The sequence below is a fragment of the Narcine bancroftii genome, chromosome 6 (assembly GCF_036971445.1).
Source record: "Narcine bancroftii isolate sNarBan1 chromosome 6, sNarBan1.hap1, whole genome shotgun sequence".
Classification (NCBI taxonomy): domain Eukaryota; kingdom Metazoa; phylum Chordata; class Chondrichthyes; order Torpediniformes; family Narcinidae; genus Narcine; species Narcine bancroftii.
The window spans coordinates 160307777-160326952 of record NC_091474.1 but is presented as its reverse complement, the minus strand read 5'-3'; the positions used below and the strand labels follow the sequence as shown (position 1 = coordinate 160326952).

The following is a 19176-nucleotide window of genomic DNA, read 5'->3' as shown; positions in this document are numbered from 1 at the left end:
AGGTCCCAGAGGGTGTGTAAGCCAAGGATACACCTGGACTTGTGAGTAATACCAGGAATTTTTTTAAAGGGGGTGAATGTGATGATACCCTGCGGTACATCACTTGGCCAACAGGTGGCCTAGAGACACGGCACCCAGCCTAATGACATCTGACCACCAGGTGGGCCTAGAGGGCCCATGGTATAAAGCCAAGGTCCGGGCCATGTGCTCTCTCTCTCTCCCTGGGATCACTGCTGCAAGCAGCTAGCAACCAACTATCTTTATGTGAGTGGAATAAAGCTGTGTTGACCCAAACTGCATTGTGCCTGTGTTTTCCCTTGGTGCAGCCTGCTGCAATTAGGTTGGCTAACCAGCCTCTATACTCAAGGACCCCCATCACCCAGTCCATACCCTCTTCACACTGCTTCCATTGGGAAAAAAGGTGCAGGAGACTAAAGACGATCACTCAACGGCTCAAGGACAGCTTCTTCCCCACTGCCATCAGATTCCTGAACAATCAATGAACCTAAGATATTGCCTTACCTTTTGTACACTACAATTTTTTTTAAAATTTAGAGTAATGTTGTAAGATGGTTTATAATAGGAATATTTACACTATGATACCACTGCAACACACTGAATTTCATGACTTGATCTTGACAATACATTCTGATTCTGATTCTGAACCCTGCTGTAGATTTCTGTTATATGTTTTATGTTCAATAAAAATATAGTTGATCTGGCTCTGTTTTCTTTCTATGATTATGTATGATAATTGGGCTGTAAGATGAGATCGGAGTGATCGGCGTGGTTTAGCTATATCTGTAGGTTTTTTTTAAAGTTTTTTTTTAAAGTTTTTTTAATTCAGATTTGTTTTTTCTTCTTTTTTGGGGGTTTTTTTTTCTCTTTTTTCATATATTGTTATTAATTATATCTTTTTTTTTAGAGATAGTTCACACCCTAAACTGATCTAATTTTTTTTTTATGATATATTTTTATTCTGTAATATTATTGTTTAATATCTCTGTATTAATTCATTACTTACTATGTATTTTTTATATCTCTTTGAACTGTATGTGTTTATAAATTATAATAATAATAAAAAGATTGAAAAAGAAAGAAAGAAAAATATATTTTCTCAAACTGAACATTTGAAGTAGTCCTATGTGAATTTTAAATATTGCTAAGTTATAACCTAAACTGCTGGATGAACTTAAAAATGTAGCAGTTATGGGCAAGACAGAGAAATCAGTGAAAAATAATATTTGCTGTTGTGAATTTTTGGGACCTGCAGAGTCAGTGGGCTTTTTTTTCAGGAGGGAGGGGGTGTAGTGATATGGTACAGGCTGGCCTGCCCTCCTGATGACATCCTCTCCTCGATTCCTCCCTGGTCTCCTCCCATGTGACGCAGGCCATAAAGGTCGAGTCCCCTCTTCCTCTCCTCATTTTCCCTAGCCTTGACCCAGGCCAGCAGTCTCTTGGATAATAAAGCCTATCGTTCCACTTAGTCTTTGTCCTCATGATTACTGGGGCAACTTGTAGCGTCCAATAGGGGGAAAGAGAATTATTGATAAAAGTATATTTATATTTGTTTAAATGATTTAAACCGTGGTGTCAAATCATATGACTGTGGTTTTAATATTAGTACCACTAATCTTTTTCAGTATGTTAATTATTCATTTGACTTATTGCAGTTCATTGCTGAGTCACGAGGACATATTTGGTTTGGTTTGTGAGGGCTGCTGTTGAGATAGAGTCTCTGTGGTTTGGGCAGAGTGGACAGGCAGATGGCAATCCCTGTGTGCTGCCACAATGAAAGGTTGGAACTCTGGGTGTGGGAGTGGGTTGGACAATCAGTAGAAGCAAACATTTCTGCAGCGTAACAATGTAGATTTTATCCTTACATAGGAATAATTGGGAAATCATTAATTTCATATCCTGGCGATAGAATGGTTTCTAGGTAGGAATCACCATCAAATTTTTCTGGCACATGTCACGGTAGCTTCCAACCCAAATGGTGTAAATAGTAATTGATCATATCATAACATATATATCTCGTTTAACCATTGTTGAAATAGCAGCACTCTCTTGATGAAATTAGGCAATGCTACCCTTATAACCATATAACCATTTACAGCTCAGAAACAGGCCCTACTAGTCCATGCTGAACATTCTACATTTGTTGTTAAATAAAACTTATGTTTTAAGTCTAAAGTTAATTGTCCATTGTAGTTGTTTGTGAGGTTTCTCTTTGAACTACCATGGTCCCTGGATTGAAGACATTCTTACAATTGCGTTTGAGAGAGAGTTCAGATATTTTGATATAATAACAAGGAATAGTAATATATTTTCTTCTCAGACCTGTGAAATTTTCAAAGGAATTTGAATTTGGTGCTATTTACACATAGCTGGTGCTCTTGTCTTTCCAGGGTTATAGAAGCTGTGGATTTGCAAGGGCGTGTCAAAATATAGTTGAGAGTTTATATGTCACATACATAAGTACATATCCAAATGCACTAAAATTCTTACTTGCTATGGCCACAGAGATATGTGAGATACACTAATTGCAATAGTAGAAATTCAATGATCACAATATGCCATGATAGAAAAAGATAATAAACATAAAATGATAGATACACAAGTAAGTAAATAAGTGTCTATTACAAGTTTCTGCTCGAAATGCTGACTGTGAAATCGACAGGATGTCAATGGTGGAGGAGTGAACATATAAGTTGGGGTTGGTTGCCAATCAAGAGGACTAGTTTGTCTTCATTGTTATTGAATTTGCAGTGGCATTCATTAGAATCTTTTTTCATGTAAGGGTTAAAATGTATTTCATGCTTGCAAGCGAATTCTGTTTATGGCTTTCAAGATGTTGTTAACATATTTTTTGCTGTCCCCTAGCAACATCTTTGCTTCAAGGTTAGATTGCTTTTCTTTGTTTGGTAAAGAGATAAAATGCTTAGTTTAGTTCCTTTGTTCTATGAAATGGGAAGAATTAGAATGTTCTGACAATTTTTACTGACTGTCTGACAAAGTTTTAGCACTATCTAACAATGTTTAATGTCTTGTAATAATGCATAGCAACTGATAATAACATTAACAAAGTTTAATATAATTTAAAAACACATTGGGAAAACTCAACTCAACTTTAGTATGATTTGTTTGAACAAGTTATAGTCAACAACAACATTCTTTGATCCTCCAAGAGACTATAAAGGAAATTAGTTGCTACAATTTAGTCAATAAAAAAAGGAATTTAAGACAATGGAAAATTGGAAAATGGTTTTGGAATCAGACTGGATTGATTGGGCTCTGTATAAAGCATTTTGAACTCAAGAAGGCCTGATCATCAACAGCATTACCAAGGCCATTGAAGAAATGGTAAGTCTTACTTAAGGATTCCTTCTGTGAGTTTATAGCAAGTTAGAACACAGTTTGGAGAAACTGGTGCTTTTCCTTTGAGGACTGTTTTGGTTTTGGAGTTATTGTCGTACATTTTATGTCAGAGGGTGAAGTTTGGCTGGATGGAGAAGGATAATATGGCAGCTGCTGAAGCTGCTGCCCCTGAGGAGCTAAGTTTCAAGAAGATGAAGGTGACGGAATCTAGAAAAGAATTGCAATGGCAGCACTTAGATACAAGTGGGGCCAAAACTATTCTCTTGTGAGACTGAATGAGGAAATAGAAAAGGAGAAGGTTACGGCTGCTGGGAATACAAACCATACAGAAGTACTGCAAAAAACATTAATAGAAACTAAGAACAGCCACTTGCTATTGCCAGAAGGTGTGCCACAAGATGGTGATGTGGAGGATGGGCAATCCAGAGTAGAGACAAAGTCAAATATTAATGCAACATCTGAAATAGAGGATGATATATTACCAGATGATAGGGCATCAAATACTGATAGCAGGAGAAGCAAGAGGAGTTCTAGAGAAAGCTCCAGTGTTTCAAGTACTGGATCTACATGTGTGAAGGTTCAGGTTGAAGTGACCACTCTTGAAGCAGAACAAGAATAGCTAAAATATAAATATGCCTTAGAAGAATTAGAGGAAGAACAGCTATAAAGAGAGGAGCAGCTAAGAAAGCAACTAAGGACGCAAAAGGAGCCACCGGAACTGAGAAAAAAAAAGCTGTTAATGAAGCCAAGTCGAAGGTATGAGATGGCTCTGAGGTATCTAGTGTTCCAGTAAATTCTCTAAAGCATCTAACGATTTGGAGTCACGTTTTAAGGAAGGACGAGAGAAAGATAAATTATTTAATACCAAAGAAGATCCAGTATTACAGTTACAAGATGTGCATGGACCCGAACAAGCCAGGTTAAGGCACAGTGGTGCCAAATCTCAAACCACAATGGTGACCCCAGTGGACAGAGATGTGACCCAAATGCCATCTTATGATGCAGATTACTTGTTGCTCCTGACAGGTAACAGGAATCTGGGTGAACAAAGTAACTTAATGCTAAGGCATGAGATGGCAAGATTAAATGGCTGCATTTTTAATTCAGTTACAGTCACTCTCTTCTCTGCCCAAGATAAAGATTCCAGTTTTTGATGGTGACCAACTTCAATTTCAAGAATTCATGAAAAACTCTGAACACAGTATTAAAATTAAGAGCCAAAACTCATAGGATTGTCTAAATTATTTTGAACAGTTCACAATTGGACATCCACAAGAATTTATAAGGAGTTGCCATCATATGGACACAAATGAAAAATTTGAAAAGGCTAAGTTTTTACTAAAGAAGTATTTTGGCAACAACATAAAATTGCCACAGGATGTACAGAAGGCTCTTTCATGGTCATCACTAAAGCCAGATGACACAAAGGCTTTACAAGCTTATACCCTCTTTCTAAGAGAATGTTGCAATGTCATGGAGGAGCTTGGCCATCTACAAGAGTTTGACATGTCTACGAATATGCTAATCATTTTAAATAAATTACCCTACTCGCTGAGAGAACTAGGGAGAAGTTCCTTTGTTGAATACCAGGAAAGATGCAATAAAATAGCTACTTTTATGGATTTCGTGGAGTTCATTGAAGAGCAAGTGGACGTTGACACACATGCAGCATATGGAAATATCAAAGGCCAAATCATATAATGAACCAAAATTTTTTAAAAAGTACATTTGCCACCTCCCTGACAGTTGCAAATAAAGAAATTAAGGAAAATGAAAGTTTGCCTGCTGGAAAGAAGTGTTTGTTCTGTAATGATAAGCATACTTTGGAAAAGTGTGCACAATTGGAAAAGAAGGCACACAGTGTAAAATTCACTTTTTTGAAAGAAAATAGAGTAGGTTTTGGCTGTCTGTGTAAAGGACAAAACAGCAAAAACTGCAAAAAACGACTCAGCTACGACATATGGAGTCAAAAGGTTCCCAAAATGTTTAATCTTTTCCAGGAAAAGAAGAATTTGGAAAAGGAACAAAAGGAAAGAAAAGAAACAGATGGAAACAGTGCTGAGTGCTCGGTATTGACAAATGGTCTTACAGGAGCTGAAGAGGACAACTACAAACTTTTAATAGTACCTGTGCAGGTCAAGGTCAAGAAAGGATGAGCAATAGTGCACACTTAGGCATTTCTTTTTTTAAAGTTTTATTTAATTTTGCATATGGATTAAAACTTACACATATATTTCTTGTTCAAAAATATTAAAAATTAATAAATAGTGACTTTGAAAAAAATCCCCTCCCATCTTCCACCCTCCCCCCAACAACCTGATAGAAAAGAAGAAAAAGGGAACATCTGGATATTATTTATCAAAATTTACTAAAACTATCAAATAAATCTAGAGATCTTAATTTTTAGGAGTCAGAAGATTCAGGTTGGGCGATTACAACATAATTCCAACAATTTTAAAATATAATTTCCAAATCTTTTGAAAAATGTCAAATTTATTATTAAATTATATGTAATCTTTTCAAATGGTATACAATTACCTATTTCAGTATGCCATCTATTCATTCTGACTTCCAAGTTACTGCCACACATTTCTTAGCTACCACTAAGGCTATTTTAATAAATTCTTTTTGATATTTATTTCATTTTAATTTCAATTTTGTGTCAAAAATATTTGGATCTTGAGGAAACTTAATTCTTTGCAAAAATAAACCAAATTCTAACAAAAAGGGTCATAATTTTGAACATTCCCATGTAGAATGTAAAAAAGTACATATTTCTTTATTATATCTAAACCATTTATCTGAAAGATTACAATTTAATCCATTCAATTTCTGTGGAGCAGGATATAGTTGATGTAAAAAATTATACTGTACCATTCAATACTGGACATTAATTGTATTAATCATACAATCCTGACAAAGTTCTAACCAAGTTTCCTCTTGAATATCTATTTTTAAAACTTTCTCCCATCTTTGTCTTGACTTATGAACTCCTGGTTTATACATTCCTTTCTGCAAAATTGTATACATAATTGAAATAAGCTTTTTAATATTTATATCTGTGATTAATTGTTCCAAATAACTTTGTTCAAAACTGGACCTAAATTATGTCTTAAATATGCCTTAACTGATAATAAGAGAATATTATATTGTTTTGTATCCATATTTTCTTTTCAATTGTTCAAATTACATTAAAGTTGAACCTTAAAAACAACCTTTTATTATCTTAATTCCTTTATTAAACTAAATATTTAAAAACATATATTATTTATTGTAAAAGGAATAAATTCATTCTCATTCAATATCATTCCTGGTGACTGAAAACTTCTTATTCCCGTTTCCAAATTTATTTTACTCCATATTGTAAAAATATGTTTTAACAAAGGAATATTTTTATCTCCAATAAACAACTTATCATTCCATTTATACATAAAATTCTCTGATTTATCTCTGCCTATTTTATTCATTTCTATATGAATCCATGCTGGGTTCTCTTCCTCTTGAAAAAAAAGTAGAGAGAAATCTCAATTGTGCTGCTCTATAATAATTTTTAAAATTTTGTAATTGTAGTCCCCGCTTAAGCATTCCTTGACCCAAGTTGCTCTGTGTCATTTTAAAATGTGGGGCTAATGAATAAGCTTCATCTTTATGCAATAAGGTCAAAAATTCTATTGAGAACTATAGGTCAATTTAAACACATTGAAACCAACAGTGTTTTGGGCCTAGAGATTGCTGGACTGGATAGTAATGATTTTTGTGAACTCCCAGGCATATACACTCAGAAAATCATATCACATCAAAATGATATTTAACTGTGGACGCATTTGAAAAATGTTTATTTATGCAAAATCAACTCTGAGATAGAGTTGCTGATTGGTTCAGATGTACCAAACAGTGAAACTACTAGATATGGTAAGGAATGTGGGTGACAGACCTTATGCTGTCAAAATTATGCTTGGTTGGATGATTAATGGACCATTAGGAGGAAGAAAAGAGGTTAAAAAGCAGTCAGTTATAGTGACAACAAAATAGCAATTGTTAAGCTTGATAGGCTACAGGAGCAGCAGTTCAAGAATGACTTTCCTGAGTGCCCCAGGGATGACTAAAGGAAGAGCAGCAGTTCTTGGAATTGGTGAAAAAAACTGCCAAGCTTGTTAATGATCCTTATTGCATTGGATGATCTTTAAAGAAAAGGGCAATATACATTTCTGATACTAGAAGCGTTGTTGAACAACGTACAAAGAGAAAATTCTGTTATGGAATCCAGAGGACCCCAAAAACCAGCAGCAATAGATATGCACCACAACACAGGGTTACTTAAACAAATGTAGTTTTAATTATCTTTGAACAAGAAAACAGAATTAAACTTTAACTTTAACTACTTACTTAACCTACCTAACCCACTTAATCCCCCCCCTCTAATACTAAGCACAGATGTGTGTAATGTATATTTAAGATTAGAAAAGTTCTTTGGATCACAGTCCAATCTCATTGTTGCAGCCAATTCTTGTACTGCACACAGAAGTTAGCATTAAGTTCACCAGACTTTGGTGCTTAACAGGGAAATGATTACCACTCAGGAGGGTTCTTGCTGGTTTTCAGAGAGAGATTCCTTTTCCAGGACACCTGCAACTGATTCCTTCTCAATCAGTCTTGCTGACGAAACTTGCCCTCTTTAGGGTTCTCCAGATGATCCTCTTTCTTTCAGGTCACCTTTCTGACTGCCAGTCTTCTCCTTCAACCAGGCAGCCTTCCAAAGTTTGCCAACTTTGTCCTTCTGGAACTGATTTCTGTGTCTCTTTGTTTCACTCCCTCCCTATCTGAGAGCAAAACTGTTCTGAGTCTGCCTGCAAAGATCACATGCTCTCCCAGGCCAGCTGTATTCTGCAATGTTGTTGCTCTTTCTGCAAAAAGCACTCTGCAAAAGTCCTGCAAAAATTCTGTGTTTTGAAAAGTGCGTGAGCAAGCTGCTCTAGCATTTCTTCTCAAGTCACCTCAAAATACTCTGTCATATTTCAAGAAAGATTCTTCCTTTAATACAGATGACACCAACTATGACATGATACTTAAACTTTATGCAGAGAAAGTACCAGATAATATCTTGGAATGTAGTTATGTCAAAAAATGGTACTTACCACACCATGGGGTTTTGCATCCACAGAAGAAACAAACTTTGTGTGGTGTTTGATTGTGCAGCAACATTTTGGGGAGATTCATTCAATTCTCATCTCTTACAGGGTCCTGATTTGACCAATATATTGATAGAAGCCTTAACTAGATTCTGTAAACAATGTATCATCATCACCAAATAAAGATCGTGACTTGTTATGATTCCTTTGGTGGCCTGATAGAGATTATGGTCAGAACATGGTGGAATATAGAATGACAGGGCATCTATTTGGAGTGACTCCATCACCAAGTTGTGCGAATTTTGTCTTCAGGAAGTGTACTGAGGACAATATGGAACAATTTAGCTCTCATGTTCTAAGCACCATTCAGAATAACTTTTATGTGAATGAATGTCTCACTTCTGCAGCTACAGTAAATAGCTCTTTGTCATGAATTGAGAGCGATCTGTTTCAAAGGAAACTTTATACTTACCAAATCGATAAGTAACAGTCACCAGGTGTGGTGGCCATACCTGAAAGAGAGAGGGCAAAATAAATGCTGTGTTCATTTTGAAGGATCGACCCCTCACAAGAAGGTTGATTCTATCAACAGTCAGTTTGATATATGATCCACTAGGAATATTGGGACCAGTTGTCCTGACTGCCAAGAAGATCCTGCAAGATTTGTGTTGGAAGAGGATTGATTGAGATGATGAGATACCTGAATCCATTATATAATGTATGTGTTGGATACAGGATCTTCGTAAGTTGGAAGTCTTCAAGATTGATAGATGCTTCAAACCCTCAAATTTTGGATCTGTAACATCTGCTCAATTGTATCATTTTTGGTGATGCTAGTGAAATGGTTATGGAACTATTAGTTAACTATTACTGCATAATAACAAGAATCAGGTATATTGTGGATTTGCAATGGGAAAGCCCAGAGTGGAGATTTGTTGGTTGAGCAACGGGGCGGTAAGTACATAAAAAGCTTACTTACTGGTCATGCTTAATCGGCAAGGGAGGGACAAGCAGTGGCCCAGTGAGTGAGTGGCGCAGCGAATGAGTACGACATGGGACGTCCAGGCTTTGGCTCAACAGGCTTCGGTGAAAGCAGGCAAGGAGAAAGGTAAGATGTATTATTTGCCTTTCTTAATGTTTAATATAAAATTCAGTTATGCCTATGGGTTAGTGCTGTGCTCTGGGCGTCAGATGTGGGAACCATGGGTGACGTCCACCCTCCCCAAAGGCCACACCTACATCAGATGCACCAAGATGCAGTTCGTTAAAGTCCAAGTTGGGGAACTGGAACTGCAGCTTGATGACCTGTGGCTTGTAAGGGAGAGTGAAGAGGTAATTGATAAGATGTACAGGGAGGTAATTATCCCTAGACTAGAGGTGTTGGGTAAGTGGGCAACTGTCAAAGGAGGAAAGAAAAATGCTAGGATAGTGCAGAGCACTCCTGTGGCTATTCCTCTCAGCAACAGGTATATTGTATTGGATGCTGTTGAAGGAGATGACCTGACAGAGGATGGCCACAGTGACCAGGTCACTGACACTGAACCTGGTGCTATGGTGCAGAAGGGAAGGAAGAGAAATGCAGTGGTCAAAGGGGACTCCATTATCAGGGGTACAGACAAGGGATTCTGTGAACCTGATAGATATATCCACATGGTGTGTTGCCTCTCAGGTGCCAGGGAGTGAGATATCTCAAATCAGGTCCAGAGTATTCTGAGAGGGGAGGGTGAGCAGCCTGATGTCTTGGTACTTGTGGTTACCAATGACAGATAAAAAAAAGGGAGGAGGTCCTGAAGAGGAATTACAGTGAGTTAGGATGGAAGCTAAGAGACAGGATCTCAAGGGGAGTGATCTCTGGATTGCTACCTGTGCCGAGTGCAAGTGGGCGCAAAAATGGAAGGATTAGATGGATGAACGTGTGGCTGAGGGGCTGGTGCAGAAGACAGGGTTTCAGATTCTTTGACCATTAGGATCTCTTATGGGGGAGGCATGACCTCTACAATGATGGCAGGTTACATCTGAACCAAAAAGTAGTCAATATCCTGGCAGGCTGGTTTAGAGCTGTTGGGTATGGTTTAAACTAATTTGTCAGGGAAGTAGGAACCTGAGTGATAGGGCAATGGATAGGAAAGATAAAATAGTGTGACAAAGTGGCTTGGGAGGAATTGCTAGAGCAGGTTGCACACACACATTTCAAAACACAGAATTTTTGCAGGACTTTTGCAGAGTGCTTTTTGCAGAAAGAGCAACAACATTGCAGAATACAGCTGGCCTGGGAGAGCATGTGATCTTTGCAGGCAGAGACAGAACAGTTTTGCTCTCAGATAGGGAGGGAGTGAAACAGAGAGACACAGAAATCAGTTCCAGAAGGACAATGCTGGCAAACTTTGGAAGGCTGCCTGGTTGAAGGAGAAGACTGGCAGTCAGAAAGGTGACCTGAAAGAAAGCTGACCATCTGGAGAACCCTAAAGGGGGCAAGTTTCGTTAGCAAGACTGATTGAGCAGGAATCAGTTGCGGGTGTCCAGGAAAAGGGATCTCTCTCTCTGAAAACCAGCAAGAACCCTCCTGAGTGGTAACCATTTGCCTGTTAAGCACCAAAGTCTGGTGAACTTTGTTAAAGCTAACTTCTGTGCACAGTATAAGAATTGCCTGCAACCAGTGAGATTAGACTGTGATCCAAAGAACTTTTCTAATCTTAAATATACATTACACACACCTGTTCTTAGTATTAGAGGGGGGATTAAGTGGGTTAGGTAGGTTAAGTAAGTAGGTAAAGTAATAAGTTAAAGTTTAATTCTGTTTTCTTGTTCAAATATAATTAATTTTGTTTAAGTAACCCTGTGGTGTGGTGCATATCTATTGCTGTTGGTTTTTGAGGTCCTCTGGACTCCATAACAATAGGAAAAGTTTGGATAGGCTGCAAAATTAAAAGGGCAGATGGAGCAGAAAGGGATCGGAGAGTATGGCCAAGTGTGTCAGGTAACAAGGTAAGGGGTGTGGGGAGTAACAGATTCAAGGTATTATACATGAATGCAGAGTATAAGAAATAAAATGGATGAGGTTGAGGCTCAATTGCATATTGGAGGGTATGATGTTATAGGAATAACAGAGACATGGCTGCAGGAGGGCCAGGATTGGGAAATTAATATTCCAGGGTATATGTCCTACTGATAGCACAGACAGGTGGGTGGGGGGGGGGGGGTGGGGTGGCTCTGTTGGTGAGGAATTATTTTCAGTCCCTTGAAAGGAAGACATAAAAGCAGGTGGAATAGAGCCTGCTTGGATAGAATTGAGAAATTGCAAGGGCAAGAGGACCATAATGGGAGTCATATATAGACCCCCAAACAGTAGCTTCGATATAGGAGGCAGAATAAATTAGGAGTTAAGATTGGGATGTCAGAATGGTAATGATACAGTTGTTATGGGCGATTTCAACATGCAGGTAGACTGGGAAAATCTAGCTGGTGAGGGACTGCAAGAAAGTGAGTTTATGGAATGTCTCCAGGATATATTCTTAGAGCAGCTCGTGATGGACCCCACCAGAGGGAAGACAATTGTGGTTTGGTTTTGTGTAATGATGCAGATTTGATAAGGGACCTTGAAATAGGGGAGCCATTATATAATAGTGACAACAGTATTACAGTTGAATAAAGGGAATTATGCAGCCATGAGGGAGGAGCCCACCAAAATACAATGGAAGGATACCCTGGCTGGGCGAACAGTGGAACAAAAATGGTAGGTATTTCTGGGCATTATTCAGAAGGTACAGGACCACTTCATTCCAAAGAGGAAGAAAGGTTATAAGGTGAGCAAAGGGCAACCGTTGCTGACAAAGGAAGTCAAGAAAACTATCAAGTCCAAGGTGAGGAAGTATAATATAGCAAAAAGGAGTGAGAAGCTAGAGGATTCAAGAGGGAAATGTTTGTGTGTATTTTGATTGATATGGTTCATATAGTGAAAAATAAAAGAAAAATTAAAAAAGAGCAAGAGAAGATAACTAAGAAAATTATTTGGGAGGAAAAAAGGAGGTACGAGGGTAAACAAACAAGTAATATAAAAGGGGATAATAAAAGCTTCTTTAGGTATGTAAAGAAGAAAAAAATAGTTAGGACCAAATTTGGGCCCTTTAAAAAAAGAAACATGCAAAATTATTAAGGGAAGCAAGGAAATGGCTGACGAGTTTAACAGATACTTTGCATCTGTCTTCACCAGGGAAGATACATGGTCAGATCGGGGGTAGAAGTCTTGGAGTATTGAAGGAATTGATAGAAATTTCAATGGTAATGGAGGAATTGATGGAAATCCAGATTCGGAAGCATGTGGTTTTGAGTAAATTGAAAGGACTGAAGGCTGATAAGTCCCCAGGGCCTGATGGACTGCATCCCAGAGTGGTTGCTCTTGAAACTGTGGATGCAATGCTCGACATTTTCCAATGCTCTATAGATTCAGGGGAGGTGTCTGTGGACTGGAGGGTGACTAAAGTTGCACTGCTTTTTAAGAGAGGGAAAGAGAAAACAGGCAATTATAGATCAATTAGCCTGACATCTGTGGTGGGGAGGATATTAGAATCTATTATAAAAGAAGAAATAACAGAACACTTAGAAGTAGTAGTATTATTACTTCAGCATAGATTTATTAAGGGAAAATCATGATTGAATAATCTTCTGAAATTTTTTGAGGATTTGACAAGGAGGATGGACATGGGAGAGCCAGTGGATGTGGTGTACTTGGACTTGCAGAAGGCTTTTGATAAGATCCAACAAAGGAGATTAATAGGCAAAATGAGAGAGCATGGTATTGGGAGTAGGGTGCTGACATGAATAGAAAATTGGTTGACAGACAGGAAACAAAGAGTAGGGATTAACAGACACTTTCAGGATGGCAGGATGTGACAAGTGTGGTCCCACAGGGCTTGGTGCTGGGTCGTCATTTGTTTATCATATATATTAATGATTTAGATAAGGGGATTATAAATAACATTAGCAAATTTGCAGATGACACAAAACTGGATGGCAATGTGAAGTGTGATGAGGATGTCAGGAAAATGCAGGACTTGGACAAGTTATGTGAGTGGGCAGATGCATGGAAGATGCAATTTAATGTGGATAAATGTGAGGTAATCCACTTTGATGGCAGAAACAGGAAGGTAGATTATTATTTAAATAGAGTTTTAGGGAGTGGGGAAGTGCAATGTATTCTAGGTGTACTTGTACATCAGTCACTAAAAGCTAGCATTCAGGTTCAGCAAGCTGTGAAAAAGGCAAATGGCATGTTGGCCTTCATAAAAAGGGGAATAGAGTATAGGAGTAAAGATGTCCTTCTGCAGGTGTACAGGACCCTGGTGAGACCACACCTGGGGTATTGTGTCCAGTTCTGGTCTCCTAGTTTGAGGAAGAACATTCTCGCTATTGAGGGAGTGCAGCATAGATTCACCAGGTTAGTTCTTGGGAATGGCAGGATTGACGTATGCTGAAAGGTTGGATAAACTGGGGTTGTATTCATTGTAATTTAGGATGAGGGGAGATATGATTGAGGTATATAAGATTATCAAGGGTTTGGACACAATAGAAATTGATTACATGTTCCCAATGTTGGGGGACACTTGTACTAGAGGACATAGTTTAAGAATACAGGGAAGGCCCCAGGGACAGAGATAAGAAAGAAAAATTACCCAGAGAGTTGATGGTCTGTGGAATGCTTTGCTGCAGAGGGTGGTAGAGGCGAGGACTCTGGATAAGGTTCTTGTGGACAAGGGAATTAAAGGTTATGGGGAGAAGACAAGGTCAGGGTACTTACTGATAGTGGAAGATCAGCCATGATCTAAAAGAATTGTGGTGCTGGCTCAATGGGCCAAATGGCCTACTCCAGCTCTTATTGTCTATTGGGTCCATTAAAACCAGCCACTATCCCATGAATGGAGTTGATGGCTGCTACCATGGTGAGCAGAATGAATACAATGTTGAAAAGAAAGTTGCAGATGAAATTAATAAGTTCCATATTTTGGTCTCCTAGCACCTCTGTGTGCAAATACCATCAACAATAAAACCACAAGGTTTCAAACTTTCATGGCTAACAGAATGACTGAAATTGATAAAGTTTCATGTCTAATACAGTGGAGAAACGTTAACGCCGTTAACAATCCCTGCTGATCTGGCTTCCTGAGATTTGAAAGTCAAGTCTTTTCTGAAGAATGAAATGTGGGTGTTCGGACCTTGATTTCTTCTACAGCTTCAAAAAGAGTGGCTTTAAGATCCTGATAAACTAAAATAAATTTTACCAGAGTACCCTGAAATCAGGAGTAAGGCTGCAAATATTGTTCATATAATGTCTAAACGAATAGATACAGTTACTCACTTAATCCATTACTTCTCATCCTGGAATGGTTTGATAACTGCAACAGTGTGGATGCTCAGATTTAAAAGATGGCTTCTGAATTGTAGCAGAAAGAACAAACAAACAAACAATGTTCCTGCCCACTTTCAATCAGATAACATCCATCAAAAAGATCTGCCATAAAAAGAGACAGGCAGTCTTAAGACTCAAGATAAAATAAGTCTCACAGTTGAAGAATTGATTAATGCTGTGTAGTGAACTGGGAATCACTAGAAATGTTCTGTACTGACGACTGGTTCCCATCTCCTGGCTCCTCCCCGGGAGCCCATATATAACCCAGGTTTCCCACCTAAACCCTGAACCCCTCTGAAGCCTGTTCATGAACCCTACCTGTGTTGTAAGATAATAAAAGCGTGGGTTCTCCCTCCAGTCAAGTGTGAGCTTTTATCTATGCTACAATTTTATTAGCTTACAAGCAAGGATGGATGTGTTGTTCAACCCCATTATGTTGCTAATAAACTCCCAGGCCCCCGACATGGCTGAGGAGTTCGCATATTGGCTAGACTGCATCCAGGCTTATCTGAACACGATCAGGGATGTCTTCCATATAGACAAGCTCTGGAGGTCGGCACTTATCTTAAGGGTAGGGACAAAGGGGTACGCAGTCATCTGAGACTGCCTGATGTACGAGGCCGCCATCGAGGCGCTGAAGGCCCACTACATGAATGTTCCAAACGCAGTCCTAGCGAGGCAATGGCTTACCCAATGTCACCAACGGCCAGAGAGTCGATCAACGACTACATGCTGGATCTGCGGATGCTGGCTAAGAAGTGCAAGTATAAGGCTGATTCGGGCCGCGTCCAGGAAGATGAAGAGATCTGGGACACCCTGGTTGCAATGGTCCACTTGTGGTATTTGAGGCTGCGGCTGCTTGAGTTGGGAAGGAAGGACCTTGCGAGCCACATCGAGCTGGCCAAATCACTGGCGGCCAGTCTTGAGAACAATGATCTGGAGGCCAGTGAACTCATGCTCTTGGGTGAGCACCTCCAAGGTCCAGCTACTCCTGTTATGGCAGACCCCGCTTTAATGGCTGCTGCTTCCCAAGCACGGGAGTGTTTTTCCTGCGCAAGAGACAGCACCCTCGTGCCCGTTGCCCGGCCAAAGACTCGGCATGTTCTAGCTGTGGTAAGAAGGGAGATTGGGCGAGGTTCTGCCATGTGAAGGGAGGTCCATGGCCAGTACCATTTCTGGATCCGATTCCAGCCCCGTCATCTGCGCCAGACTCGCCCAAGATCACTGGCTGCACAACCCACCGCCGAATGGTGCAAAAAGGGTCAGCGGCCATCTTGCAGCCGTCGATTTTGAATTCTGCACCATCATCAGAGGAGGAGGAGGAGGAAGGAGGGTGGCCAACTTGCTGCACCACAAGGTCGGTGCCACCTTCCATGCACAGGTCGACTCAGGACAGAGGGGGCCACACGAGGGAAGAACACAGCGCCTCCAGCAACCTGGCATTGCTGGCTCTTGACCAGAATAGACTTCACCAGCTCAGCAACTCAATGGTGACGGTGAAGGTAAATGGACATTTGACCAAGTGCCTGATTGACACAGGCTCCACAGAATGTTTCATAGACTCATGGACTGTGCAAAAATATAACTTAAAAATGTACCCCTCTAATTACAGAATCTTCCTAGCATCCCAGTCCCATTCAATGCATGTACAGAAATATTGTATAGTCCATTTGTTGTTTGAAGGGGGGGAATTTTGTAAATTTCACATTTCGCATGTACATTTTAGATGAATTGTGTGCTGGGTCTGGACTTCCTGTGGTGTCACCTTAAAAGCATGACCTTGGAGTTTTCACTTCTCCTTCCCCTAGTAACAGTTCAGAATGGAGTGCCCTCCAAACCAGAACCTACTTGCAGCCTCTCCATGCTGAACATCGACCCCCTGCCTATGTTCCCAAGCCTGTCTGCCGATCGCCACCAAGAGCAGGAGATACAGCATGGCAGACTGGGAATTAATAAAGATGGAGACCCAACTCCTTCTGGAGGAGGGGATAATCAAACCCAGCACCAGCTCATGGAGAGTGCAAGTGGTGGTATTAAAGGGGGAAGTCCAGGTTAGTGATTGACTATAGCCAAACAATTAACAGACACATACTCCTGGATGCATAACCCGTCCCTTGCATTTTGGATATAGTGAATCATATCATGCAGTATCGGGACCATCGACTTGAAAGCTGCCTATCACCAGCTGCCAATCTGTTCCGAGGACCACCTGTACACAGCATTTGAGGCTAATGGTCGAATCTATCAGTTCTGGAGGGTCCCTTCGGTATTACCAATGGAATGTCTATTTTCCAGTGGCAGATGGACATGATAGTGGATGAATATGGGTTGAAGGCTACCTTCCCCTACCTCAACAATGACACCATCTGTGGCCACTCTGTGGAAGACCATGATGCCAATCTCCAGAGCTTTCTACATGTGGCGAGAGCCCTGAATCTCACCTACAATTCTGATAAACGTGTATTCAGTATTACACGACTGGCTATCTTTGGCTATGTGGTGGAGAATGGCATCATTAGCCCTGACCACGATAGGATGCACCCCCTGTTAGTGCTTCCCCTCCCCAAAACCACAATGGCTTTGAGCAGCTGCCTGTGATTTTTCTCATATTACACCCAGTTGGTCCCTGAAAAGATTCGTCCCCTCTTAAAGGCCACCACTTTCCCCTTTTTTGCCGAAGCCCAGATGGCTTTTAATTACCTCTGAAGTTACATTGCAAAAGCCACCATGCAAACGGTAGACAAGAATGTATCTTTCCAAGTGGAAAGTTACACTTTGGACATAGAACTGGCCGCTACCCTCAATCAGGCGGGCAGGCCAGTTGCCTTTTTCTCATGGAGGCTTCAAGGCTATGAGCTCCGGAACCCATCCATGGAAAAGGAGGCTCAGGCCATTGTAGAAGCCATAAGGCACTGGAGGCACTTCCTGGCTGGTAGAAGATTCACACTCCTCACGGACCAACGATATGTTGCATTCATGCTCAGTAACACTTAGAGAGACAAAATCAAAAAATGACTAAATTGCTAGGTGGAGGATTGAATTCTCCACCTACAGTTTTGACATCACTTACCAGCCAGGGACCTTTAATGACCCTCCAGATACCTTGTCCATGGAATGCTGTGCCTCCACACATATTGGTCAACTGTGGACCATACACAATGGGTGTATGGGGTCATCCGCATGGCTCACTTTGTGACTTTGTCGTCCCGGAATTTTCTCTACTCAATAGAAGACGTCAGGGAAATGACCAGGTCTTGCCAAGTCTGCACTGAGTGCAAGCCGCACTTTTATCATCCTGCAAAAATGCACCTGATTAAATCATCCAGGCCCTTTGAATGGCTCACTGTAAATTTTAAGGAACCTCTCCCCTCCATGAACAGAAACATCTACTTTCTCTTGATCATCGATGAGTACTCCCATTTTCCGTTCACCATCCTATGCCCAGAAACATCTGCCTTGTCCGTTATGAAGGCCCTAGACTTTATTTTCACCCTATCGGGTATCCTTGCTATATTCATAGCGGCCAGGGAACAGGTCTCAGCCTTCATGTGCTGTAAGCTGCGTTAGTACCTGCTGGTGAGGGGCATCACATCCAGCAGGACTACCAGTTAAAACCCCCAGGGGAATGGGCAGGTTGAAAAAGAGAACACCACAATCTGGAAGGGTGTCAAACTTGCCCTGAAGCAAAGAGGCCTTCCAGGCTCGAGCTGGCAGGATGTCCTCTACATTGCGCTCCACTCAATTCGGTCGCTACTCTGCACTGTGATCAGTGCTACTCCTCATGAGCTGATGTTTACATTCGACAGAAGGTCAGCATCAGGGACAACACTCCCAGCCTGGCTCACTAGTCCTGGTGCGGTCCTTCTCAGGAAGCACATGAGGAGAAGCAAGACTGACTGCCTGTTGGAAAGGGTGAAACTGCTCCATGCCAACCCCATGTTCACCTACATGGAGTACCTGGATGGCAGGGAGGACACTATCTGCATCAGGGATCTGGCACCTGCCGGAACAGAGGATCCGTTGCTTCAAGTGCCCCATGAGCTACCTAATTCTTTTTCTCTACCTTAGCCCCGGGCCTCAGGGAACCCGGTTCAGAAGCTGAATGAACATCCCTCTATTGATGAACCAGAGCCCCAGCGCACTACTCTTCCATCACAGGTGGACCAGGAGACTCAAGGAGCCCAAGCCCCCCCCCGGTGCCAAGGCGCTCCACCAGGATCTCAAGGCCCCCGGACCACCTGAATCTGTAAAAAGTATTGTAAATTT

The 19176-nt window shown here is 40.7% G+C and overlaps 1 protein-coding gene across 1 annotated transcript in view; it reads right to left on the bottom strand.

The window, feature by feature from the left end:
- The window catches only part of otofa (otoferlin a), a 547981-nt gene extending 538974 nt beyond the window's left edge, over window positions 1-9007 (bottom strand). Inside the window, exon 1 of the mRNA XM_069886486.1 lies at window positions 8980-9007. The gene's annotated coding sequence lies outside the window, so the exon portion shown is untranslated. The remainder of the gene's footprint in view (window positions 1-8979) is intronic.
- Window positions 9008-19176: the final 10169 nt, after the last annotated feature.